The sequence below is a fragment of the Leptodactylus fuscus genome, chromosome 2 (assembly GCF_031893055.1).
Source record: "Leptodactylus fuscus isolate aLepFus1 chromosome 2, aLepFus1.hap2, whole genome shotgun sequence".
Taxonomy (NCBI): domain Eukaryota; kingdom Metazoa; phylum Chordata; class Amphibia; order Anura; family Leptodactylidae; genus Leptodactylus; species Leptodactylus fuscus.
In genome coordinates, this window is record NC_134266.1 from 224,201,205 (window position 1) to 224,218,608 (window position 17,404).

The following is a 17,404-nucleotide window of genomic DNA, read 5'->3' on the forward strand; positions in this document are numbered from 1 at the left end:
CAGTGCTTTCCCTCTACCAGACTGCTTCTTAGGGCACCAGGTAAGAATGGCAATATTTTTATTTTTCTGGCATTCCTTGTACATTGTACCAAGCCTTAAAGGCACATGTAGTTTTATATACCCCTAGAAAGCCGACAGTGCACTGAATTCAGCCCACTGTCAGCTTTTTCATTATGTGCCCCAGGCTGGAGATATCAGTGCTGTTACCAATCTTTACCCACTGTCAGAAGGGCGTTCCTGACAGTCTAGCTGGGCTGTGAGTAACGGCTCCCCTGACAGTACTTGTCCATAGACTTGTACTGAAGGGGGAGTTCTTCACAGCTTAGCATCATCGCTGGGCGGTAAGCAACACTCTTCTGACAGTGGGCTGAGATTGGTAATGGCACAGATATCTCCAACCCTCAGGCACATAATGGATAAGCCAACAGTGTGCTGAATTCAGTGCACTGTCGGCTTTCTAGCAGTATACAAAACCGCTAGTGCTTGAGGACCTGAAAGGTCCTCTTTAAGAAGCTCCTGTCCTCTACACAGAAACAGATTTACAGCAGCTCTGACTTGCTCTATCTGTATTAGACATCTGCTTATTGTCTGGAATCTTTATTTTCGCTGGTTATGGGTTGACATTTTGGTGGCTTCAAAACCAATTACTAGTTTTTCATAGAGTTATGGCGTCAAGTTACAAAGGTGAACCTGAAACCAATTAATTATGAAACTTGAGGGGCCGCTGAGCTGTGTGTGGGAGAAAAAGTTTCACAAGAGTGATAGCGCCAGACCGTAACTGAATGGCATGGATGGGACATGAATGACATCAGTGAGACCGTGCCTCTGCCTCTAACGCCCCATTGACGGAGGTCAGTGAGCAGGGACCATAAAACAAGACAGGAACAGGACTTGTCCTGAGTTTTGCTCACAGCCCAATACAAGGGACCATAAAAATACACGGTCGTGTATGGGGCAAAGAAAGGAATGGGCGAGTGTGCATGAGGCCTCAAAAAGATTGTGTCCTAAAGGTATCCAGACGCTTCTGCACCTCTCAACGGGTATTTTGTCCCACTCCTCATGAGCAAACTGCTCCAGTTGTCTCGGGTATGAAGGGTGCCTTTTCCAGACGCCATGTTTCAGCTACTTTCAAAGATGCTCAATAGGATTTAGGTCAGGGCTCCTAGAAGGCCACTTCAGACTAGTCCAATGTTTTCGTCTTAGCCATTCTTGGGTGTTTTTAGCTGTGTTTTGGTTCATTATCCTGTTGCAAGACCCATGACCAGCAAGTGAGACCAAGCTTTCTGACACCGGGCAGCACATTTCTCTCTAGAACCCCTTGATAGTCTTGAGATTTCATTGTACCCTGCACAGATTCAAGACACCCTGTGCCAGATACAACAAAGCAGCCCCAGAACATAACAGAGCCTCCTCCACGTTTGGGTGCATTCACACGGAGTAATGTGCCACGTGACCTGGCACGTATACGCCGTGTGAGATTTTGAGCGCCGTATACGCTCCCATTGATTTCAATGGGAGCCTGGATCGTATACGCTGCGTTATTTTGCGGACGCAAAATCATGGCCGCAAAATAACGCGGTGTATACGAGACTAACTCCCATTGAAATCAATGGGAGCGTATACGACGCTCAAAATCTCACACGGCGTATACGTGCCAGGTCACGCGGCACGTTACTCTGTGTGAATGCACCCTTTCACAGTACGGACAGTGCCCTTTTCAAGATATGCTTCATTTTTCCATCTGTGAACATAGAGCTGATGTGCCTTGGCACAAAGTTAGATTTTTGTCTCATCTGTCCATAGGACATTTTCCCAGAAGCTTTGTGGCTTGTCAACAATTTTTATTCATTATTACTTTTGTCAGATTCAAGTTATTTCTGTCACCATTGTTGGTTTTTCTTTCATTAAACGAGGGGCACCAACAATTTTGTCTATGTGTGTACATAGTACCATAAATCAATATGTCGTCACATGGACCAAAGCTTATTAAAACAAGCTGGCAGTAGGTTCCCCATTTATATGATGTATGAAATAGTGACTTTTTACTATAACCGAAATAAATATAGTTATACCTCCACCCCCATTCCCAAAGTCCCCAAATGAGCCTGATATGCAATGTATTCCAGATTAGCAGAATCTCTCCACTGGATTACTGCTGACATTTACTCTAATTTTAACCCCGCACAGAGTTTTAATTTAATGAAAGTTAATGCTGTCTGCTCATGCCCAGTTTCAATGACCTGATCTTTGTGAAGGCTGCCAGCCATACTCACATGGTTCTTGAAAAGGTCATTTACATGAATCGGAAAATGTACTGATGTGCAGGGAAAAAAAAGCAGCAAAAACCCTTGTGAACTCATCAACTAAAGATCCCCGGTGACCTTGGTATTGCAGCTCAGCCTATTCTCTTGAATGGGACTGAGCTGCAAAAGTCTATCTGCCCGATGAACATAATGCCACGTGACCAATATGAGAACTACACCAAACTACCCATTAGTTTCAGGTTACAATGTGGCCACATCACAGCCGTAATATTAGAACATGATATTTACACAAGTCCATCCTATAGGAAAAAGAAAAAGCAACCCATTTACGGAAACATAAGCCATCAAAGCACATTAAACTAGGAGTGCGCTCATTTCCTTTGCTAAACTCCTAAAATCTGAGCGGTGTGCCTATACGCTACAGCATACAAGGACAACAGGAAACCCTTCTACCTACAAGGTACAATGTCTCCTAAAAGCCCATGTCCTCCTGGCTCACTAGATGGCCTGTACGCTTATACAGTAGGTGACCTGGCTGCTCAGAACCCTACTAGCCATGTCAAGTCTATGCTCACGTCTAAAGAAACTGGTAGCCACTCAGTGATTTCAATGGGCAATGTAGGCTTCAAAATGAATGTATGAAAATCATCATTTACATTCAGTTTGCATGGCGATAGCTGCAGCTTACGATGGTTCTTATAATGACAGGAGAGCTAAAATAATCCTAAATACAGTAAAAAGACATTAGCCCAGGTCTGGTCATAGACTGCATGTATAACGGAGGTTCTGTACAAATCCAATGGAATAAAACGGAGGCATGTCCATCGCATTCTGTATAGCACCAGGTTTGGCTGACTTTGCTCCAACATATATGGAGACCTTCAGTCTTTTGTGAATTACCTCTTGCATTTGACCATGTGTATGGGCACCTTGTGGGTGTCAGATCTTGTTGCTGTCCTCGGGGGAGTCCAAGAGACCGCAGTGTTCCTGAAAAACCTGGTGTAGGAGACAAGCTGCTGCCAAAGGAGGTTTGTTCGCCCCTCCCCGCAGAAAACACATGCATACTTGTCTGAGTCGAGTGTTCAGTCAAAATCTATAGACGGTCTATACGGCTACCTTACTGGGACACTTCATTGATTTATTTTTTGTTTGTTTTTTTACTCATTACATAGTCTGAACGATCATGTCCTAGTAATAATATTTGTCTACTCACAGTTACGGATGAGGGGGGGGGGGGGGTTAGTAATTCATTAAAAATGGTTTCCCATACCCCAGTCTTAGTCAAGTCCCTGGCTGGTACGCGCTAGAACCGAAATCTACATCAGTCAGGAACATGTATAACTCATGCCAGTTTTTTGAAATGTGTTAAAGTAAATCTTTCGGGCCGTGGTTCCCCCTTCTCCAACAGCCTTGACCTCCAGCTTTTTTTTTTTTCCTTTTTTAGAAAAGTGGCAAGTAATTGAGCATAAGGAGAAAAGTGGTGTGTTTTTGGCACACCCCGCAGTAGGAGGGGAAAAAAAAAAAAAAAAAAAAAAAAAGCCTGTTTGGGCCATAAAACTTGCATAAATTCCCCCAGTGTCTTCCCTTATCTTGCAGTGTTGGCATCCCTGAAATTTTTCCCTAAAATTTAGTATTTCTCCCAGGAAACTATTGCAATTATAGGTTTTGTTATAGACCTGTTTATTTCCTTTGTGTGTATTTGAACAACCCCCCCCCAAAAAATAAATAAATAAATAAACTGTTTCAAGATAGTTCAAATTCACCTGTGGCAAGTAACAGGTGTGGGCAATATAAATATCACATCCAGAAACCAGATAAAGGAGAGAAGTTAACTCAATCTTTGCATATTATCTCTCTGTGTGCCACACTAAGCATGGATAACCGAAAGAAGAGAAATGTTCTCCTGTATGTCCTGGATTTGAGACCCAAAAGTGTGGAAAAATATCAACAATCTCAAGGTTACAAGTCCATCCCCAGAGATCTTGTTCCTTTGTCCACAGTGCGCAACATAATCATAGAGTTTACAACCCATGGCACTGTAGCTATTCTCCCTGTGCATGGACAGAATAGAAAAATTGATGCAAGGTTGCAATGCAGGATAGTCTGGATGGTGGATAAGCAGTCCCAATCAAGTTCCAAAGAAATTCAAGCTGTTCTGCAGGCTCAGGGTTCATCAGTGTCAGCACCAACTATCTGTCAACATTTGAGTGAAATGAAACTCCATGGCAGGAGACCCAGGAGGACCCCACTAGTGACACACAGGCATAAAAAGCTAGAATGCAGTTTCCCAAAATGTACGTGAGTAAGCCAAAATTCTTCTGGGAAAACGTCTTGTGGACAGATGAGACTAAGATAGAGCTTTTTGGTAAAGCACATCATTCTACTATATACCAAAAACAAAATGAGGCCTACAAAGAAAAGAATACAAGACCAACAGTCAAATATGGTGGAGGGTCAGAGATGTTTTGGGGTTGTTCTGCTGTCTCTGGCACTTGGTGCTTTGACTGTGTACAAAATATCACAAAATTTGAAGATTACCAAAGGATTACCTAGGTTTGAACTTAGGGCCCGGTGTCAGAAAGTAGGGTTTGTGTCCTAGTTGATGGGTCTTCCAGCAGTACAATGGCCAAAAACATACTTCAAAAAGCACTCAGAGATGGATGGAAGCGCTGGAGAATTCTGAAGAGGCCAGCAAAGAGTCTGAATCTAAATCCCATTGAAAACCTGTGGAGAGAACTTAAAATTGCTATTGGGAGAAGAGAAGGCGCCCTCACACATGAGAGGCCTGGAGCAGTTTGCCAAAAAAAAACAAAAAAAAAAAAAAACAGTGGTCCAAAATTCCAGTTGAGAGAGGAAAGAAGCTTGTAGATGCTTATAGGAAGTGATCGATTTCAGTTATATTGTTGCAAAGGGCGTGAAACCAAATATTACACTGAGGACGCCAATATTGTTGTCCAGCTAATTTTTTGGAGTTTTATGTGAAATGATATCATTTTGGGCTTTTTTTTTCTCTTGTGTGTTGATCCAATACACAAAGGAAATAAACATGCATATAACAAAACATGAGTAACTGCAATAATTTTCTCGAGAAATTTCAGGGGTGCCAACACTTACGGCCATGACTGTAATGGCAGCAGTTTCAGTCTGAACAAAACCGCCAGGCGAACCTCACAAGTCAAATCTCACACCAAAACATAATCTAACAGAGATGTGACTTTACAGGGGGCATAGCCTAAATAATTGCTCAGCCTGACACTCACATGAAAGCTATTCTTTCTGAAACCCAAAGTCACATGCAAGCTTGGCTTAGCTGAAAGTGTATGTGATCTGAGTGGAAAGAAAGCTGCTGCTGGACCTTGCTACTTCCCATAAGTATAAAAAAATTTTGGGGGGAAAATGAGGGTGCATCTTATAGTCCGAATGTGGAGGAGCGGAGCGCTGGCTTCCTGCAGGACAGGAGTGTAGCAATGTCGCAGACCTAAGCACCTGTGTCGGCGTCTAAAACTCTCCCCGGCATCCGTCGTTCTATTACAGCGGATGCCGGGTTTGTAATGGCAGCCACTCTGCTGCAGAGCCGAGAGTCTACTGAAGGCTCCCAAGCCTGTCACTGCTATATTACTATTGTGGCTGGTCCATGACCACCCGCAATAGTAATGTATAGAATCTCCCATAGAGGGCAATACACGTGTATCGCCGTCTATGGGACTTGCAATCAAATGATTACAGGTTCAAGTCCCCTAGGGGGGGGCTAATAGTTTAAAAAAAAAAAAAAAAAAAAAAAGCTTTAAAAAAAATAAAATAAAGAAAAGTTCTAAATCACCTCCCTTCCCTAGAATACATATAAAAGTAGAAAATTACTGTGAAACACATATAAATTAGGAATCCCTGTGTCCGAAAATGCCCGATCTACTAATATTTTTCCTGTACGGTGAACGTCAAAATCAAATGTGCCAAACCACCGGGATTTTTTCATCGATTTGCCTCTGATTTAAATAAAAGGTGATCTAAGCAATAGACATTCCCCAAAATGCTATAACTAAAAAGTACATCTGACCCCGCAAAAAAATGCTCTATGCGTCCCCGTACAACTGCAGGGTCACCTGTCAATGTGGCCTTGCAGCTGCTGCAAAACTACAACTCCTATATTTTAAATATTGTCCCATTTTGTGCTTCAAAATTTTTTCCCCTATTTTCCTCCTCTAAAACCTAGGTGTGTCTTATAGTCTAATGCGTCTGATAGTCCGAAAAATACAGTGGTTAAAAATAAACAAACAACAAACTAAGAGGGTTTTCGCCAAGTTTTAGGGAGCGTTCACACTACCGTCTGTGTCCGACAAGTAGTGTCCGCTGCTAATGTCTGTGCAAAATCTTGTGTGGACATTAGCAGCGGACACTAGCTGCATCCGTTACATTTTGTATTGATTTAAATGGACATCGGGTGCGTAGTTTTACTGTCCGTGCCTGTCCTTAACTGTCTGTTCACAAAGATGTCCAATTTTTCAAGCGGACAGCAAAAACCTAATGTGCGGACATTAGCATCAGACACCGACGGTAGTGTGAACGCTCCCTTAATATTACCATATCGACGTGTGACTGAAGACTCATTATAAAAGTCATCAATGTCAAAATTTGCAGCGCTCTTCTGTCAGCATTTTTCAAGTGGAGAGGAAAACAGAATCCCTGTTTGGGGAGCTAATGCTGGTGTGAACAGAGTCTAAAACAGAAAACTTTTAAAAATATTTGTCCTCCAGCCTAAAGAATAAGTTGCTGATAGGTGGGGGCGAGACCACCACCAATCCTGGAAACTAGGGAAGTTTTATCCCCACTGTGAATGTACCTATGGTGAAAGCAGGTGCACTCCAATGTCCCTCGAGTATGCCCCAAAACCACAGTCTGAGAACACATTACTAAAGCCCCTTTCACAACCATTTGACACACAACCCCGTTTTATTTTACACAGTTTACAAAAAAAAAAAAAAAAAAAAAAGAGAGAAACGGTCACCAGGTTTGGGCTGCTAAACCAGAAGTATGTTCTTTTGTTGCTTGAGTTTAAAGGGGCTCTATCAGCAAAATCCTGCAGATAGAGCCCCACATATGCGTGCATAGCTTTTAAAAAGGCTATTCAGGCACTGTAAAAGTTAAATTAAACTACCCCCCCGTTTTAAAATAAATAACTTAAAAAAGAATGTTCTCTACTTACGGAACGTGCACCCTTGGGCGGGCATTCAGGGTGCGCCGTCTTCTTCTTCCCCGCCTCTTCTTCCTCTGACGTCTTCGGGTCCCGTCCTCCTCCGGCGCTTGCTCGCGGACACTGATAAAAAAAAAAAAAATAGCCCGAGCGCATGCGCAGTAGCACGCGGCTTCTACTACGGCTACTGCGCATGCGCTCGGGCTATTTTTTTTTTTTTTATCAGTGTCCGCGAGCAAGCGCCGGAGGAGGACGGGACCCGAAGACGTCAGAGGAAGAAGAGGCGGGGAAGAAGAAGACGGCGCACCCTGAATGCCCGCCCAAGGGTGCACGTTCCGTAAGTAGAGAACATTCTTTTTTAAGTTATTTATTTTAAAACGGGGGGGGGGGTAGTTTAATTTAACTTTTACAGTGCCTGAATAGCCTTTTTAAAGGCTATGCACGCATATGTGGGGCTCTATCTGCAGGATTTTGCTGATAGAGCCCCTTTAAGGTCTCCACACCTAGTTATCTCAGATCCACATATCCCTGTCTAAGGCCCCGTTCACACGGGGAGCAGAAGGGCGGATTTTGGCACAGAGAGTGACGCAGGGAGCCGCATCACTCTCAGACCAAAATCCGCCTGGCACGACTGTTGCGGCTTCTGACAGTCGCGGCTTTTCCCTCCGGAGTAGGCTCAAATAAATGGGCCGACTCCGGACGCTGCTGCCACGAGGCAGACGCCAGAATCCGCTTGAAAAAGATTGCGAACGGTTTCCATAGACCACCACTGTGAGGGCGTGGATTATGACGTGGATGCTATCGGGCCCTTAGGCTGAGTTCACACAGAGTTTTTTGGTCAGGTCAGGTGCCAGCTCCTGGAAAAAGAAGCGAGGTACTCATTCTTCAGGCTGTTTTGCCTGGTCATTCAGCCTGAAGACACTCCCTCTTCCGGACTAGGGCCATTCATTGGGCCTATCCGGAGCGGAGTGTGCGGCTGGATGCCGATGCAGTGCACCAGCTTTCAGTCACGGCTACCTGTTTTTTTGGATCGGAACCTGAGGAGGCCTCCGCCTCAGGTTCCAATCCAAAGATCCCGTGTGAACTTACCAATAGGGTAGGTTCACACATTAGGTTATCAGATGCAGCTCTTGAAGTCAAAACCAGGAGTGTATAACTAAACCAACTGACAAGTAGCTTATGTTTTCTAGATTTTTTTGCTCCTTTTATAATCCACATTTGATTTTGGCTTCAGAAACTGCATCTGCCAACCTGAACACGTGCCCACAGCCTTAAAATGTATTTCCCATCTCAACATGTTATCCACTATTCATATAACATTGGAGATCGGTGGCAGTCTGAGGAAATCAGAGGAGTAGTTTAGTCCCCCCTCTTGAATGGAGCACTGGTCAGGCCAGCATGTGCACCTCTCCTTTCATTTCAATAACAGAGATGGCCAACTGCTGTACTTTGCCTATCCAAGGCACTCCCTTTGAAATGAATGGAGTAGTGCACGCACTAGCACAACCACCACTCGAAAATCGGTACTTAAAGTCCCCTGTCCTCCTGAACAGTGGGAGTCTGAGTGGTCAGACCTCTATCGATGTACAGGTAGACGGTTAGGAGATAACTCATAGTAATGTGAATACCCCTTTTACTAGTGTCATAACTATAAAGAGGGGTAAAGGCCAATCAGCGGCGTAAGGAAAGAACAAGGGACGTCACTGGTGACATTTGCAAGTGACGTCCTAGTTCCTTTATTTAGGCCACAGACTGGCTTCAGCGGTGACATTCAGTGGGGACTTCCTGAGCAGCAGGACCAGACCATAGTGTGACCAGACAGGTGGGTATGGGGTTTTTCACTTTCCGCAGCCTCATATTAGAAAATGGGTTATTCTGGACAATCCCTTTAAATTTGGCAGAGGAGTCCAATTATTTCTCTTTTCTCTATTTGTCTTGGCCATTTAGGTCTAGAGGAGAAAAATAAATAAATAAAAGGACAAAACACGGATGTCATCCGTATTTTTTAGCTGATGCTAAAAAATAAGTCAGCATGTTTTTTTATTTACATCCACAACAAAAACTTTAAAAAAAAAAATGGCACAGACAAAATACAGCGCATTGTATCATGTCCATATTTTTAGCCCACAAAAAATAAAATATTTTTATTTAGTAAAATACTTTAGTAAGTGGAGGACCACATGAGCGCATCAGCAAGACTTTAGTGTGAATAATCCATAGAAATGTCCATTTGGAGACACTGTTGCCGACTGACCAAAGATCCTCAGTAAAGTACAATACAACACATATGTACGGAGCTATCACAAGCCCGGTCATGCATAGTGGACTATTTTTTACTGCAAATTTGCAGATGATCATACCCTATGCAGTAGAAAAGGGGAATCTAGGGCAAAGTCTGCACAGGGTTCAACATTTATTTCCCATCTGACTGGCATACTATAAGAATACTCTCTCATGCTATGACATTATGGTTTATGATGGAAGATCAATTGTTAGGCCAAACCGATGACTCCGACGAAAATTTTTCAACAGCCCAACTAAGGGCTCGTTCACATCTGCCCCCAGGTGTCCGTTCTGCAGGTTTCTGTATCCTGCATAAAACAGAGCAGGATACGGAAACCTGCAGGAGTCTCTCTCACCCATTCATTTGAATGGGTGAGAAAGCTGTCCGGCTGTGAGCGTTTTATGCTCTCTGCCGCGAAACCGGGTTTTTTAATCCGGGAACAGAGTCGGACATGCAGTACTCTGTGTCCGGATTAAAAAATCCGGTTTCGCGCCGGAGAGCATAAAACGCTCACCGCCGCACCCGATCTGTGCTTTCCGTCTTCTGGCATGCAGAAGACGGAAACCACAGAACGGAGACCAGAACGCAGGTGTGAACCTAGCGTAAGGCTTCTGCTCCGACTCCTTTATAAATGGCTGGCAGCCATGGTCAGTCAGAAGGGGCAAAGAGATTATATTTCAATAAAAAGCTAGTGATTGAATCCCAATGAAAGTCATTATGCAAACATCTAGGCATCTTAATAATAGAATGAATAATTATTATTATATTTTGAAAACCGGTTACTTTTTTCTGACAAAACAAAATTGGTGCGGACTCCAACTCCACAGCCCTGAGTGCTTTATTCCCTTCCAACATTTCCTTACACAGCAGGGTTCCTGGATAACTGGTCCATCAGGTTTCCACTCATTTTGACAGCAGGAATAGTCATGCAGACTACTATATTCTTTCTGCCCAAGTCTAGGTTCACATCTGTAGTTCGTGTCTGCCAGGGGGAGCCGATCATCTGAGTGCCGGACTGCTGTTTTATTGGTTGCACATGAACACTAGCGGGTCCCACTGACTATACGGGGGTCTGCTAAGTATCTGCTATTTCATATCTGAAACTGGCAGAGAGGAAAGGCCTCCACGCAGAACTTTTCTCTCTACCGATTTTCAGTGGTTTCTGCTATAGGGTCTCCAATGGAGACTCAGGCTAAGTTCACATCTGTGCCGAATATACATGAAGCTCTGGCTGAATGGGAGTAATGCTTGTGTGAACAGAGCCTAAGAAATTCGCCTATGGATTGGAATATAGAGAAATGCTTATCTGACATGTGGCTTTTGTCACGTTTCTACAGATTAGCAACTGATTCATTGCAAAGTGTGAGCTACTCTAAGACAACCCACAACATAAATGACACGTTACAGATTTAATACTCACACTACAGGTCAATTTCCACATGGATTCTGTGCCATCGATGAGACCTGATAAAATATTTTCTACTTTGCTGCTGAAATACCCTGCAGATTTTCCACCAAACTGCAGTGTCTTTTCCCGAGTGAGCATACCCCCAGGCTACATGCAAGCGGAGGCCACACTGGTCGGGTATCCCGGTGGCTTGCATTGCAAAGTTTGGAAGCCACAGCTGAATAATGCAGAAATGATTTTTATTCTTCAGTGTGTTACATAGTAGATTAAAATGGATGTTGACACATGTACAACCTGTAACCCTACAGTGTTGATCCAGAGGAAGGCAAAAGAACCCCAAGAGGCTAATGCCAATTGTCCTATGTCGGGGGGGGGGGACATTTCTTCCCGACTCCAACTCTGGTAATCAGTATAAAACCCTGGATCAACTTGTCTTTACCAAAGTCTAAAACCCATAATATCTTTCTACTCAACAAAGGCATCCAGGCCCTCTTTGAACTTCAACCCACCATCACCACATCCTATGGCGGTGAGCTCCATAGCCGCACTGCTCTTACAGTAAAGAATCTTTGTTGCTAATGAAATGGTCTTTCCTCTAGGCATAGGGGATGTCCCCTCGTCACTGGCCTAGGAGTAAAAAGATCATTACATAGTTCTTTGTGTTGTCCCTTCATGTATTTTTATGTAGATTCTTTTTTTCCCCTATCAGTATGTCTTTGTAGAAAGGGAGGAAATCCACATAAACACAGGGAGAACATACAAACTCCTTGCAGATGTTGTTCCTGGCGGGATTCGAACCCAGAACCCCAGCGCTGCAAAGTTGCAGTGCTAACCACTGAGCCACCATGTTGCCCCATGTCCCTTCATGTATTTGTACACTGTTATTAGGTCTCCCCGTAGACGTCTTTTCTCTAAACTGAATAACCCCAAGTTTGTTCATCTGTCTCCATACTCTAATCCACCCATTTCGCTAATAATCTTGGTCACCCTTGCCAAGTCTCTGTCCATGCTCCCTCTTCCCTAGATCCTACTGGAATATAAGGATATATATTGATCAAAAAGTAAGGCATGTTTCACCAAAACTAATTTATGTGTAGAAAATTCACATACCTCAGGTTTGCGACTTTTTAAACACGAGTTGTGCCATGAATTGTTGATCTGGTGTTTTTGCACTGCCCGTGCCTCTTTCCCAAAAAAAGGGGGAAAGGTGAGGGCCTATTGGGGGAATAGCAGATTTATTCTCATTTACACCAGAAAAGTGGTATTAATGATGCTGGAAACCTACACCAGTTCTGAGCTGATGTAGACTCCACTCTAGAGCCATGGCCCAACAGAGAGCGAGCCTTGTTATTGAAAACACCAGTCTTCATAAGGCCTGGCATTTGGGAAGTCCACTTGGGGACACCCCAAACGGAAACCTGTACACATTAAAAAGCAGTTACCTGGGAAACACGCAGGCCCCCATAGACTATAATGGAGTTCATGCGGTTTCCGCACGACTCATGCGGAGAGAAAAGTCCTGTAAGCAGCACTTTGTTCTCTGCATGTTTCATGCGGAAACCATGTGGGAACCACACAGACCGTCTATGAGGTCCATATGTTTCCTTAGGTAACAGCTTCTTAATGGATACAGTTTTCCATTCACGTGGTCCCCAAGCAAACACCTGAACACGGATGTGAATCAGGCATAACCCTTTCCCCCATTGAATGTTTTTGTGCAGATTTTGCTTCACTTTTTTGATCCAAAAGAAACCCGTAGATCTAGAAGGAAGGAAAATATTTTTAATTCCATAAAATCCACTCCCGGATTTTACTCAAAAAAGTAACAAAATCTGCACCAAAAACTCAATGGCCCAGATTTAGTAATAGACAGTGGACTGGCAGTGATGCTCGATGACGAATCTGACGCATCTTTATACTGTTTAGTCTAAACTTATATTACCATTTAGTTGAATTTTCCAATACAATTTGGGGCAGTGTGGTGCGTTTAATCGTCAACACTTTTTTGATAACTATTAAGCCACAATCACACATGACAGATTTTGCTGTAAATTTTCTTCCCCTCCACTTTGCAGAACATACAAAAGAAAATTTACACCAAATCTGCACAAATATTTTCTGCCATATGTGAACTTGGCCTAATGGTGATGTTAAGAAGACCTTTCATTTCCTCATCAAAGTGCGGTATTATATACCGCTAGAGAGTTGACCGTGCGCTGAATTCCTCCCAGCGCAGCGAAGGGGGCAAAGTGATCCGAAGGAGGATGGTTTCTGATCATGTGACCTGGGGTCAGAACCCAATCAGAACTCAGTTCCAACAGGAAGACACTGTGGAGAAAGGAAGGTAAATTTTACTTCCAAGGGGCCACACGGTGGCTCAGTGGTTAGCACTGCAGGCTTGCAGCGCTGGAGTCCTGGTGTTCAAATCCCACCAAGGACAAAAAAACCATCTGCAAGGAGTTTGTATGTTCTCCCCGTGTTTGCATGGATTTCCATCCCATATTCCAAAAAAGATATACTGATAGGGAAAAATGTACATTGTGAGCTCTATGTGGGGCTCACAATCTACATTAAAAAAAAAAAAAAATTTACTTCCAAGACAACCCCTTTAAGCTTAAGTACAAGGCTATGCAGAAATTTTGTCCACAACGCTCATTGCTTGACTAAAGAATGTTGCCATATTGCCCTGTGACTCCTTTGCGAATACAAAAAAAAAAATGGAGTCAAATTGTGACCCCAAAGATGCTGCGACTGCAACTCCAAGCTGCAAAAAAAAGGCCAGAAGAACTCAGACAGTTGCAATAGGACTCCATTTACTTACATTAGGAAAGAGTCAAAGGGCAACATGGCCATCATTGGTCAAACAACACGAGTCGCTGTACATATAACAGGATTGAGATACCATTTTTAATGCAATATCAGCATACAGTAATGGAATTCACAAATCTGCTATAATACAGGGTTTTGTATGCACCCTAGTCAAATTGTAATATCAAATCTGAAAGTACAAGGCGTTTGCTGTGCAGTGTATGACGGAATATGATAACCATCAATCTCTAATACGACTGAAAATAATGGATGACTAATCTGCTGCAATGCTTGGTCAGGCAACCTGGTTTTCTTTTTGCAGCTAAATGGCACGTTAAAGAAAAAAAACGGACATGCAGCGCAAAAAACATTCAGATTAAGCATTGACATATACATCAAATATGCCAGCTAACAGCACCCCATTGATTTCAATGGGAACTATATGTCAATGTTCATACCATGCATATTCTTAGGCCTCATACACGATAGTGATGCTTTTGACAGATCTAACGTCCGCTTCCCTTACATTCCGTTCCATTTTTGACGGCCAAATGTCATCCATTTTTCATCCACTGAATTCTCTAAAACGGACATCAATCCATTTTACATAAGTTACAAACGGATCCACTGATTTCTATCGGGTCGTTGTATCCATGAAAATGGACAAAGGTAGGCACAGGTCAATTTTTTTGATGGCCGTGAAAAACGGACCGTCAAAAAAATAAACACGTGATGACATATGGTGCAAAGACAGACGGCAGACATTAGTCTTTCACTGTCGTGTGAAGAAGTCCTTGCTCTGTTGATTTATTCCTTATTCATACTACAGAGAAAAACGACCATGTGGATTCTGTTCTAAAACCCAAGGAAAACTGACATGTGAATATGGCCATAGACTTTCATGGATTTAAATATAGCCGTTAAAAAAAACGGAATAGTTGCATGTCACTTCTGGCAGAAAAAACACTCCAAACATGATTATTTGAGATTTGTTGCGTATTTTGTACATCTGCTGAACAAAAAGACACCAAAAAAGCTCTTTGATATCAGAGGATGCAGCTCAGCCAGTAAAATATGTTGTGTGAATATTCCCTTAGCAGTTTCCACTAACTTGTATGGCACAAAAATAAGTTGTGCACAAGTCATACCCGCCATTTACACAGGACCTAGGCAGACATGTTAAGCAATTGCATTAAAATATATATTTTTTTTTTTTAAATTGCAGTACAGAATTTTTTTTTTTTTTTTTAAACTGCAGTATAGAAACACTGCTATGGCAGGAGACTGCTGTGTGACAGACAGCTACAACTTCTACATGCCAACATCAGACTGTAGAAACACCGCAGCCAACTTTTGCAGTGGCAGCGTCTTCGATAAAGCGCCTTCTGCTACCTACCGCTCCTGCATGGCAGAAGTATGGGCACGGCGGTAACCTGAGAGCCAGGTAAGTCATGGTAAAATAAGAAGCAATGCATTATTTCTGCGGCAGATCTGGAGCTGTCAGCCTGGAAATAAGAGCTGTAAGCCGGTAGCCAGGGCTGGTATATTTAGTCTCCATCTGACCTAGACAGGACACTTCCTCTCTCCTCCCTGCCCCCACACCTGGAGAGGTGACATGCTCTTGTCATGTAGCTTACAGACAGGCACCAGCTGCTAGCTCTCTCACACACACTGCCATGCTGGCTCCACCCGGGCACTTACCTCCAGCAGATGAAGTTTGTCCGGATGACAGGCTGCTGCAGCACTAGTAGTGGGTCCCCTGCAGCAGCTGCCCCTTCCTCCCAGGCCTCTGGAGCAGGGGGGCAAATAAATGCTACAACAAAGAGCAATAAAGCCTGCTCGCTTTTATGGCTTCCCTCTCATTCTTGTTATTGTTGTGTTTGCTGGATGTTGTTGATGTCCTGGCAGCAGCAGCCCCTCCTTATTAGGCTCCTTTGGGTTGGCAGTGGGGGGTTGTTGTGTCACTATGCTCCGTGTCTGGCTGCATAGGAGAGCCGTGGAGTGCCCAGAGAACCTGTTTGCCCCCTGGGGGTCCGTTCGCTTAGAAAATAGGGGGCAGGTAATGCAGCTGGCTGGCTCAGGCCTGTGCTTGCTACTAGATTTCCCAGCTACCCCTGCCTCTCTCTTCTCAGTGGCTGTTTTCCTTCCCTGGGCTCCAGAGCCAGATCATGGAGTTTCCTGTTGCGCATGCGCGGATAGAGCAGGAGGGCAGCCCTGGGGATTCCATGCCCACAATACACAATCCGCACTACGGGAGCCGGGAGGAGCGCGCGACCTTCCATTTTGGTTGTGGGCAAACAAATACGTAGCATTCCTTTTGTAACTCCCTTACTACTTCAGTCGCAGGGGTTACTGTCTTGTCATCAATCGCGATTATCACAGGTTTTTGTTTTTTTTATTTACAATCATAGGGATAGGCTGTAGTTCGGCGGCGCGTACTCGGACGTGTGCAATATCTGCACAAAATGGCTGGTGTCACGAACGGGTTTCGTGACATAAACAAGTATCATAGAAGGGGAGTGACGGGCGGGAGAGCCGCGCTGTGCTCTGGCCGTGCCCCGACCTGACAAGAGCGCGGTACCGGCCCGGTTTCAGGATTTACCGCATTCATTTTATACATTTACTGTTCTTTCACTATTTTGTGAGAATTAAATAGTAATAAAACCCCATGAGGGAGAAAAACCTCAAGATATGGACAACCTGGTAGTGTGACTAAGATGTGCACCACATAAAGGGGATTCAGACGTTTTCTTTAAAAATCCCTACAAAATGTTTAAAAGAAATATGTAAAAATAAATAGTGATATACTTTAATAACTATTCTCCAGTTACACCTCTGACAGTGCCATGAATAAGGCTAGGTCAAACCTGCGCCTGTGTCCGTTGGGGTTTGTCCCCGATTCCACAAAAAAAAAAAAGTATATTTCTGCCTTTTTCAAGCAAAAGCCCCATTATAGTCTGTGGGGTCCACAGGTAAATACTTATTTAAAGGGATTCTATCATTTAAAAAAAAAAAAATCAGATTTTTTTCTCGATCATATGTTGGAATAGCCTTAAGAAAGGCTATTCTTCTACCCTTAGAGGTCTTCTCTGCGCCGCCGTTCTGTATAAATCCCAGTAAGCAAATGAGTTTTCTCATAGCACTCAAACAGCACTGGGGACGTCCCCAATGCTGCGAGAGAACTCTCCAGCGCCGCCTCCATCTTCTTCAGGAACAGCCTCTCCCCGCGTCTTCTTCCGGAGCTGGGTTCAAACTTCTACGCATGCGCAGTTGGCTCTGCCATCAGGCCTCAGGCAGAGCCGACTGCGCTTGCCCGCAGGCCACAAGAAAATGGACGCTTACACAAGTGGTCACTTTTCTTGTGGCTGCCGGCATGCGCAGTCTGCGCTGCCCGAGGCCTAGAAGATTGAAACCCAGGGAGAAGAAGACACAAGGAGAAGGCATTCCAGAAG

At 43.8% G+C, this 17,404-nt stretch overlaps 1 protein-coding gene across 2 annotated transcripts in view; it reads right to left on the reverse strand.

Annotated features, from left to right (window-relative positions):
* Positions 1–16,118, reverse strand: part of MBD6 (methyl-CpG binding domain protein 6) — a 36,198-nt gene extending 20,080 nt beyond the window's left edge. For both annotated transcript variants that reach the window (XM_075265714.1, XM_075265713.1), the window contains exon 1: positions 15,654–16,118. The gene's annotated coding sequence lies outside the window, so the exon portion shown is untranslated. The remainder of the gene's footprint in view (positions 1–15,653) is intronic.
* Between the last annotated feature and the right edge of the window lie 1,286 nt (positions 16,119–17,404).